An 11,481-nucleotide genomic window follows, 5' to 3' on the forward strand; every position below is an offset into this window, starting at 1 on the left:
ACGAGAGAGCTGCATGGCTCTGTGGCTGTCTGGCGGGAGACTTTTCCGAGCTGTGACTAACTGGAAACAGTGTATTCCCAGCTGCCCTTCTGTTTCTTACTGAAATTCATTTACCCAAAAAGCCCATTTTGGCAACAAAACAAACCAAGTTGCTAAAAGGCCAGCAAGAGTTTTCTGGCAAGACATAAATTCTGGTTAAAGTGTCTCAGAGTCTCAATCTATCGAGAGAAGACACTTCAGGGCGCATTTGCTTTTTTCTTACATACTTTATACGTCTTTATACTGTAGATGTAGATTTCACTGCGCTGAATCATAAATGAATTATTAGCAAAATGTGCTTCCATTATGAAAATGACGGCCAAGCCTGAGTTCTCCTGTAGGCCCCCCAAAGATTAAAAAAAAAAATCTACACACAAATCATAGCAATGAAAGTGTGATAATAAGGCCTTCCCTCCCCGACTGATTTATCACTATCACTTTGTGACAGAGGTAGTGATGATGCTATAATAACAACATTAAGATTATTTTTGCCTTTTTTCCAGTCCCGTTATTTCTCCCCTCCTTGATGTGCAGAGAGTACAGAACACAGAGAGGCACACTTTACACACACTCTCTCTCTCCCTATTGTTATAAGAGACATAGATACAAATGTTAATATATCTAAAATAAATATAACCTATAAAAATATATATTTATATACTACTGTGCAAAAGTTTCACTCCTTTTTAAAAGTATATATAATATTAAATAATTATTATATATTTGTATATTTACATAATAAAAACTGTAAACCTATATTTGTATGTTTATTTTATATAAACAAAAATATTTTTTGCTTGACAAGTTTTTGTGTGTGTGTCTCAAAGCAAAGAATCAATGTCAAGGTTCAAAGTTGCGTATCATAACTCATTCTAAATTATTCATTTATATCAGGCTCACTAAAATACAACATCAAATTAATCTAATGAAACTCTCAAAATAAATACAATAATGTTTAACTATCACATGACATCAGTTGGCATTTTTTTCAAATATGCATAACCCTGAAAAAAAAGAATTGTTTTTTTAATAGTTGTTGTGGAAATCGGTTTGATTTCCTCTCGAGTACTATGGCACAACATTCTGAGTATTTGATGTCACATCGAAGCGTATGACTCACGCAGGGGTGTCTTGACCACATTTATCAGTGGGCTGATCAGAAATGAAGCATAACTGACACAACCATCAGCTCAGGGTAGGAGCTAGCTTAGCAGAAATAAAGCCACAAACATCTGGGTTGTATTTTTGAAACCAGATCGTCTATCTAGGCAGGAAACTGTGATCGTTCACATGCTTCTGCTTCAGACATATTCTCAGGAAACATGAAAGTATCAGCTCCTAACTGAGTTTTAAGTGTTTATTTGATGAAAAAATAGACGCACGTAGGGCTTTTATTTGCTTTAGATATTTAAACAGCAAAGTCATGGTATTTTTTCCATTTGAATCAAACTGAATACCAAATTAAACGGCACACCGACCAGCAAACAAGACTCTCAGGGTGCACAAACTCTCCTTGTTGCCCCCATAAGACAGTGTGAAAATACACATGAAAGAATAACAAAATACAAGAAACTAATAAAATGTGTGTTTTCTTAACATAAATTAAGAAATCATGTGCAAGAACAACATACATGAAACAATGTTTTGAAAATATATTTTCAATTTCGGTAGCCACACCCAGGTCTGATTAAAGTGAGAACTGTCGAATCAGGGAATCACTTAAATAAAACCTGTCTGACAATGTGAAGTAAGATCTCGAAAAGCAACAGTCATGCCACAATTTCACTGACAGCTATCTGTCTTGTTAGAGTTACAGAGCCATTTGTAAGGCTCTGTGACTCACCAAACCAGGGTTACACCCATTAACCATTATGAGGTAAACTTAAAACATAGGTAAGCCTTTAAAGGAGTGGCTGGCCCACCAAAATGACTCCAAGAGCACATCGATGACTCGTCCAGGTCACAAAAGAACCCAGTGCAACATCAAATGCCCTGGGTCATGCAGCAGGGCAATGACCCAAAACAGCAAGTCAAAAGATAAATAAATAAATACTTTTGAAGCGGCCTGATCGAAGTCCAGACTTACATCAGACTGATTTGCTTTGGCGTGACCAAACAGGTCATTCGTGATGAAAAACCATTCAGTGTGGTTGACTTCAACAATTCTGAAATGATCATTTCAAAACGGTATTTTGTATTTACTCTGGTTATTTTTGTCTCATTTCTAACATTTGTTTAATGATCTGAAACATGTAATTGTGACAAATGTGTAAAAAGCATTTAATTCTGAGTGCATTCATTTACTGACACTTGTGACAAATTGTCTCAGTAGTATCTGTCAACATCTAACAATTGTTTATGAACGTAACAAATGCATGCTGCACTCAGGACAGACAACTGATTAATAAAGTTTTTTGTTTGTTTCTTTGAGGGGGTTGCTAACAACTCTGATGGTAGGTGATCTTTCAAAAACAGCAATACAGCACTGATAGCCTTTAGCTACATGGAAAAAAACAGTGTCAATATATTAAAGCAGATGCAAAGACAAGAAAATTTCCTATGTGTGTATCACAAAAGATTAAATGATAATAACTAGGAAGTGGTTTAGGAAAAAAATACATGAATAAAACATGTATGTATATGAGTCTTTTTAAACGATACAGCTGTGTGCCACACAGAGAGACGGACGTGTTAAAGTTGTGTCTTGTCTTTAATGTCTGAAAGGAAAAGGAAAAAGTATAACTTTGGTACCGAACAAAACACACACACAAAAATCACAAATAATTAAGTCAAACAATTCAGCAGATCCAGTACCTAACACAAAATACTGAAGCTAAAAAAATAAAGAGTTTGAATGATGCTAACCCAGAGGCATTTCATAGTTTGAAACATATACTAATTGCAGGTGTTGTATGACCAAAGCTTTATACTCACCCTGCCTGGCCTTTGAGTGAAGTGCTTTGAGGGAGAGTCAGTGATAGCAACACATACCTGTGCTACATGTGAACTCTCAAAACATGATCATTAAAGAATGATCGTGAAGCCTTGCAAAATGCTCCATCATAGCAAATCTCGCTGTGCTAAAAACGAGTAGAGCGCATTTGGCCTCCTCTGCAGTACCAACACACGGGGCTTTTTTTCTAAAAATAAAGAAAATGATTACACCTTACTGTACAGCAACGATCACTGTAAATCGTAACCAAATCATAACTATTCACTGGAAAACAACATATTTCTTTATTTATTTTTTGTACATTTATAAATGTGTATATTTATTTATATTGAGTTGTGTATTATATTTAGTATTCATGTATAAAATGTCTACAATAATATCAACAACGTTTTTACAGAATTGTCAGATGACAGTAATTAAAAAGGAGAAAAATGAATTTGTTTGTTTGTTATTAGACCTGTGTTTGTTAGTTATTAATGTTTCCAGCTGCCCTTTTTTGCCAAAGGTGCTTTGCCATCTCTAAAGGATTTTGTGAGCTTATAGGAAATGACATTTACATGACATGTTCCTGTCTGTTATTCATTTGATGTGTTTTCTGTAACAGCAGGAGATGAAATCACTCAATAACTGTCATTAAAAAGCTCATTGCACATGTATTTGGTTATCACACGTTATAATATATTCTGTTTTCATTGTAGATATAGGCTGTATTAGCATAAATAGAACACAGAACACAGTTGAACGTGTTGAGTGCCATCATCAGAGACAGTCAGTAAATCAGGAAACCACATTTTACTCATAATTAGATGATAAATACTATATTATGATGAAAATTTAGATTAGTGTAGCTATATTTTCAGAATCAGATGCCAAGGAAATCCTGTAAAACCAGGAAAAAATTTTACTTTTTTATTTATTCACACCAATATTTATTTTTGTTATTGATTTTATTTTATTTTTAGCAGCCTTTTTGTTGCTTTTAGTGCGAACAGTGCAGATAATAAATGCCTGCATTTTATTGTTTGTGTTTTATTTAGCTCTTGCTATTGTCCATGTTCACTCACTATCACACTACCATATTGTTATTAATAATGTTGGTCATTTATGCTTTTCTTCAATGATGAGCCAAAGATTGTTAAAAGAACACCATCTTGAATGTGACTTTGGTTCAAATCAACCAAAAAATGTTTGATTTAAAGACTCAAACTGTTTTTGGGCAGATTTTTTTTCAGTATTTATTTTTTTAAGTAACTTGACTGATTCTTATATTGTGGTTTCTCTACTCCTTAAGTGCTTTCACTCTGATTAACACATTGCAGAGCAACTTAAGATTTAGTATCTAAATCCTGCATAACTGCCCCACCATATATTAGCATAATAGCTTGGCAAAACTGTTCAAACCCTGCCCCAGAGGAAAACAAAAAACAAAAAAGTGCAGACTCCTTGAATCTAAATAAAAAAGGCATATTTTTACCACTGTGATAACTAATGATTTAAAATGTTAGCAAGAAGTTCACTTTAATTAGATTTAATTTATATAGGGCCAAACACAAAAGCAGTTGGCTCAAGGCACTTTATATACAAGGTAAAGACTAAACTACTGTATAATACAAGTAAGAGACAAAATTTTGAACTAATATAAATACTACGTGGATGCTGCCAGTACTGACATTTCATGCACAGTTTGACAATGATGGTTAAATAATGCTGAGATTATCTGGTTCTGATTATCAGGTTCTGGTGGTATTGATGAAGGTGGGTTTACACCTGATGAAAACGTTTGGGAACCACTGCTTTAAACAACAAGTTAATTCGATCTTATTTATGTAGCACATTTAATCTCAAGACATTTTGCCGTGCATTGCACTCAAATAAATGCATCTGAAAACATTTACCCAGAACCCACATCCACCTCACACATGTAAACCACAAACAAACAGCTAGAGTACCCCCCCACACTTGTGCGTGCCCACACACACACACACACACGCACACACACACACACACACGCACACACACACACGCACACACGCACACACACACGCACACACAACCCCTTTCAGCTATCTTAGTGAGGACCCTCATTGACATAATGGTTTCCCTAGGCCCTTACACTAACCCTAACCATTAAAAATGAATGCCTAACCCTTACCCTAAACCTAACCATAACCTAATTGTAACCCTGACACTAAAACCACGTTTTGAGCCTCAAAAATGGCTTTAAATGCCTTCAAAAATGTGAGGACCGAGTTGTGTGTCCTCACAAGTGACTGCTGGTTCTCACAAGTATAGTAGAATGCAGATTTCGGTCCTCACAAAGATAGCTAGACAAGAACACACACACACACACACACACACACACACGCACACACACACACACACACACGCACACACACACGCACACACACACACACACACACATACACCCACAGAGTAACAAGTAAGAACCCTGAGAAATGCGTTCAGTTTAGCATTAAATTGGATGCAGATGTCAAAGATCTCAGGTCACATCAACAGTTTGTTCCACTGAAAAGGATTAAACTAATCCAAAGCATCATCAGTCTGGGGCTCACCACTTGCGAGGAAGACTTTTCAGTCCTGATCCTAGACTGAAGTGACTGTCAGGGTTCCTGGGTCACTGACCCAGTGATTTTTAAGGTTTTGGACTTAGTCACTTTTTATTTTCCACGTGTTTCTTGTTTTATGATCTTAGTCATCTGTCTGTGTTCTGTTCTACTTCCTATGTATCATAAGTTAGATTATTAGTTAATCCAAATCACAAATCTGTTTGGTGTTGTGTCAGGAAGGGTGTCTGTTAGAAACTGATTTGGTTCCACATTTTCACAGTTTCTGACGGTTCTGACCCATTATTAAGGAATTACATAGAATGTTTATTGGGATTGTATTGTATTATGAGGTCTTTAATATAAGATTGTTCAAGGCATTGTATGTGACGAAAATAATTTTAAATTTGATTCTGGATCTAACATGGAGCCAATGAAGAGAAGCCAATATAAATATGAGTAAACTAATAAAAAAGATCTTTAATTATTTATTTGCCTGCTTTCCTGCATGTTCAGCATGCTAGTCTATTTTTTTTTTTTTGCATCACTTCCTCTTTGCCACATTGACAAACTCAGTATTTACATCCTTACTCTTTAGTCCAGTAATTTTTTTTGCCTGCCTTCTGTAAGCCAATCAGCCTCAGCCTCTGTATATACTGCCTATTTACAGTTTTTTCTGATGGCTTGAGCACATTTTTTGTAACTATTGGCTATTTTTGCAAAACTCTACACACAAATAAGAAAACTCTTCACCCAATCAGCAAAACATTGTAGTTTTCTTGTAAAAGCGAATAACCTTTGCTTAACTCACCACACCTTTGTAAAAATGGTATTTTTGTATCAGACAGTAAACACAAGCCATCAAATTAATAAGCACACAATGCACCAACTACACACTGAATGAAAAACACATCTGGCTTTTGCTTTCTCTGTGCACAAGGTAGGCTATGTCAGTTTGAGCTCATACTTTTGTCATAGATCCGTAAGCATAGAGGGATCCAAACTTCAAGTACTGGTGTTTATTCACACACATCAAAACAAACACAAGTGTTTATTTCCAAGTCAAAACGAAATAGTAATTTCAATGAGGAAAAAAAAGAAATCAGTCTACATTGTGTCATCTCTGTGGATCTGGCCACAAAATTTCGTCTACATCACATGAAATGTCCTCTAGTCCAGCGGTCCCCAACCTTTTTTGTGCCACAGACCGGTGTATGCCAGACAATATTTTCACGGACCGGCCTTTAAGGTGTCGCGGATAAGCACAACAAAATAAAACTAGTACCGGTACCAAAAAAAAGAAGATTTATTCATAACACACGTGAAAAGACCCAGGAAAAGCGAGTTAACGATAAAACGATAACAAAATAACGCTGAAAACCGATAAAACCCTGAAAACCATACATTTCACACCTGAGCCTCAACTCTCGCGGCCCGGTACCAAACGACTCACGGGCGGTACCGTCCGAGGTCCGGGAGTTGGGGGCGCTGCTCTAGTCCAAGGCACAGGGAAAATATCTTCTGGAATTTTACATCTATGGTATTGTTGTGTTTCTCATTAGCATGGCAGTGCTACAAATCTTAGTGCAGAGTGACTGTACTAACCGACTCTCATTTCAAAATGTCCTTATGATGCTTGCTACAGTGTAGCAGCTCAAGTTAGGCTGAACCCGTTGGCCAGCTTCCCTCAGGGTCACTCCATGGTTGATTACATGGTCCACTATTGTAGCTCTGATGTCATCAGCAATTCTATTTCTTACTCTTCTTACCCTTCCTCTCCCCCCTCCTCGTCCTCCTCTTGCTCCTCCTTGTCCTTGTTGTCCTCTTGTCCTCCTGCTTCTTCACCTCCACGTCCTCTTCCTCGGCCTCCTCTACTTCTCACTCTTCCTGCTGCCTCCACTGTACTCCACACACACAGCTTACCTGTATTATAGTGCTTAGTTTTGCAAACTCAGTGAGTGGTTTTGCTATAAGTATTAATAGTTTTAGAAATTGTGCTATAAGAATCACAGTTAGGGTTTAAGCATTCAGAAAAAACTGTAATAAAAGATTTCTTCTTTATTTTTATTTTTTGGCATAAGCAGAGCAAAGTGAACTGGAATCACATTCCTTGTATAGAGTTAGCCAAAACAAGGTCCTGTCCTAATTCCTATCACTGGCCGGATTCTATTTTCTTACGATGAATCATCAAAATTTAACTGTCAAATAGCCTATTAAATTCTCTATCTCAATTACAGTTTTTTCTGAGATTCTGAGACCACTCAAGTGGTCTGAGACCATTCTGTCCATAAAAATTATGAGCAGAATCAGTGACAAACGGCAGCCCTGGTGGAGTCCAACACCCACAAGAAACAAGTCTGACTTGACTATGCTCTTGTGATGGTTGTATAAGGATCCCCCCTGAGTATCCTCGAGAGGGTATAGACGAAAACTGCATTGTTCCTCCTGTATCCGAGGTTTTACTAACGGATGAACTCTCCTTTCTAACACCCTGGCATAGACTTTCCCGGGGAGGCTGAGGAGTGTGATCCTTCTCCGCCCCCGATCTCCATATAACATTGTGGAGGCGTGTCAACCAAAACAGCCCTACAAAATCCAGAGCCTTCAGGAACTCAGGGCGAACCTCATCCACCTAAGTGCCCTGCCACCAAGGTCTTGTTTAACTGCCTCAGTGCCCTCGTCCCCGGAGATAGACCAGTCGTCCCCCTCATCCCCGTACTCTTTCAGCCTGATGGTTCCCTTCACCTCTGGTATCCACAATCTGGTTCGGGGGTTACCACCACAACAAACACTTTGCGGCCGCAGCTTAGTGAAGCAGCTTCAGCAATGAAGGTGTTGAACATGGTCCATTCGTACAAAATGTGCCCACAAGGCTATCGAAGCTCTGCTGAGGTGGGAGCTGAAGAACCCGCGGGCCGGGATTCTGCCGGGCTTTCCTAGTGCAGCCTCACTATACGTTTAGGCGCGCCAAGAGTGCCAGGTCTGTCCACCATCCTCCACCTGATCCGCCTCACCACCAGGTGGTGATTAGTTGACAGCTTAACACCTTCTGCACCTGAGTGTCCAGAACATAGGGCCGCAGATCAGTTGATATGATTTCAAAATCCATCATCGACTTATGCACTTATGGACACCGTTATGTTCCGAACATTGTGTTCATTATGGACAAACAGTGATTTGCACAGAAGTCCAGTAACAGAACAGTGCTCGGGTTCAGATCTGGCCAGCTGTTCCTTCCAATCACGACACTCCAGGTCTCATTGTCATTGACCACATGAGCATTGAAGTCTCCCAGTAGTATAAAATGTTGTTTTTCAATTATTATTTCTTTAATCAAGGGAAAACACAACTTTTAATAAAATAAATATATATCTAAATTCTATATGGACTGCAGGTAAAAGGTATGGCGAGTGACTGCTGTGTCTTAGCAGCTGAAAAACTACTGCAGTTCCATTGCAGCGTGGCATGAGAGGAAGCATAATAGATCAGACTGATTCCACGTTTCACATGTCCCCTCCCAAACTTGTGACAGTGTAGCAGAACATTGAGCTGAGCTGATGGGCTGCTTGTTTAGTCGTGCAGCAGTCATTGCATTATTTAAAATGACTCCATACTGAACAGCCCAGAGAAGTCAGAATTATGTCAGTATGCTGAAAGACTGCCCTCTTGTGGCAAAAAGCCTCAACAAACCCTTTTTCTTGACAGCCCATTGTTCCTTCAGTGGGCTGGTTTCAGTCATTATGCAAATGTACTGTTTATAAGGTTTGGGGAAACCTGCAGTCAGCTGAGACTGAAGAAGTCACTTGGATGAGTGACGAAACGTTTCTCCCACAAAACGCTACGTCCAGATGAACAGATTCAACTTTTGGAGATTTACTTTCCTGGATGATTGAGAATGCATCAAGACCCTTTTTCTTGACATTTAAACAATCAGGATGGACCTCTTGTTCACTTGTGATTTTCTTGGATGTCTTGACAACACAGAATTGTTCAAATACAAAACTCAGTATCACTGCAAGAAGTTTCACAATGACAATAATAGGCAATAATAATGGGCTCAGTCTTTGTGCTACCAGTCAAAAGTGCAACAGTGAAACAGAATTTAAAGCCCAATAACTTTTATAACAACATTCTAACTAAATGAGAGCTGCTGCCATGAGGTAACATTTGACATAAATTTATAAACATTTCTAATAAGTTTCTTTCTGTACTTTAATTCACTGTTTATAGATGTTGCAAACATACAATGAACCACTGGTTGACCAGAATAAGAAACTATAACAAACAAAGATTATAGTTTTGGTACATCAGGTCCATGGCTGACAACTCATGATGTACCAGACTAGTGACTTAGATTATTCAGGTATTCATGTTACTCGTATTCAGGTTTTAAAAAATGTTTTATTCTGTTTATGTCACGATCAGCGATGGCAGACCGTGGGGATTTGAGGAAGGAGGACCCAAATGCTGGACTCTTTAGTGAAGACGTGCGTTTATTTACAGTGAGGTAAATAACAGATGCACAATAAATCCCCGTTGCCCCCTAGACTCCCGTGTGTGTGTCCCAGTCCAACAACCGTGCTCATGCTCTCTGCTGTCATGTTTCTGCACACCCTGTGCATGCTGTCATTCTTGTTCCACGTTCCTCCTGCAGGAAAACAACAAACACTGACCCCCGCAGGCATACACGATCAGCACTACCGTACACTGACACACACTGACTTGGAGTTTAACTCGATGATCCCACATTGGTGGGAGCTCCATCACTCTCCTAAATAGCTCCCCCGACGAGCCCTGATCAGCAGCAGGTGTGTGGCAAGGACGTCAGGTGTGCCAGTCCTCCAGCAGGGCCACACCTACCAGGCCTGAAGGTGCCTGTAACTGGGTCAACAGAAAACAGCTGCACACACATACACACACACACACCTGCGTACATACAAATGTGGACACAGAACAGTAGCAGTGCAGAAGACACACATATCTAATAATAATAATAACAATAATAATAATAATAATAATGATCCACACTGCACACGGACCCCGAGTCCCCAGAGCCGGGTCCGTGACAGTTTACCCAATTTAGGTTAGCGTTTAGTTTCATATTGGTCCGACTTGCTCTTTGTTTTGTATATTTTCTATTAGCTATAATAAACAGCTCACATTTTGTTATTATCTAGTTCTGTTCCACACGTTTGCGTTTGGGTCCACTATCTAACTTCCCCTCAATCTGCATCCGCTGTGTTTCTCACACAGCATACTGATGGTTCTGGCTTATCATAAGCTTCTGAGCTTTGTTATGATGTTTTTGTTCCAGTGATTTGGGCGAGCTTGATGGGTGTGGAAATGTTCTTACAAAACAAGTTACCACATTACGTAGTGTTATCTACACTAGTGGTCTCACCGTTTCCTGAATGTTTGGTTTGTGGGTCTCATCAGGGTGGAGTTTTAGGGCTGACGTTATTATGAAGATTACTGAAAATAAAAATTAAAGAACCTGTAGATGATAGTAAACATGACTGTGAAGACTAGTAGCACAGCCCTACCCTTTAAATCTTTTCTGAATGTCTTGATTTTGAGTGTGTTGGCATTGTCAGGATGTTGGATCTTCGACCCAGCATTTTAAGTTTATATTGCATTCATGATTCTTTCCCTTGTTGATTTAAGTTCAGGTTTTAGTCTTGAGTTTAATTTTCTTTATGTCTCTGAGTTTATTTATATTTCTGTTTCACGTTTCATGTCTTTGTCTCCTCCCTGTGTCTGTCATGTCCTCTGTGTATATGTTTCCCTAGTCATGTCTTTGTATATTCCCTCTCCGTCTCATGTTTGTTTTCCTATTTGTGTCTTTCTCCATCTCTCTCCATATCTCTTGCTCCCACGCTATCCGTGTCTTAGTCGTGTCTCTGTGTTTCATCTCCCTTACCAGTT

This window comes from Oreochromis aureus, linkage group 20 (genome assembly GCF_013358895.1).
Source record: "Oreochromis aureus strain Israel breed Guangdong linkage group 20, ZZ_aureus, whole genome shotgun sequence".
In the NCBI taxonomy this organism is placed as follows: domain Eukaryota; kingdom Metazoa; phylum Chordata; class Actinopteri; order Cichliformes; family Cichlidae; genus Oreochromis; species Oreochromis aureus.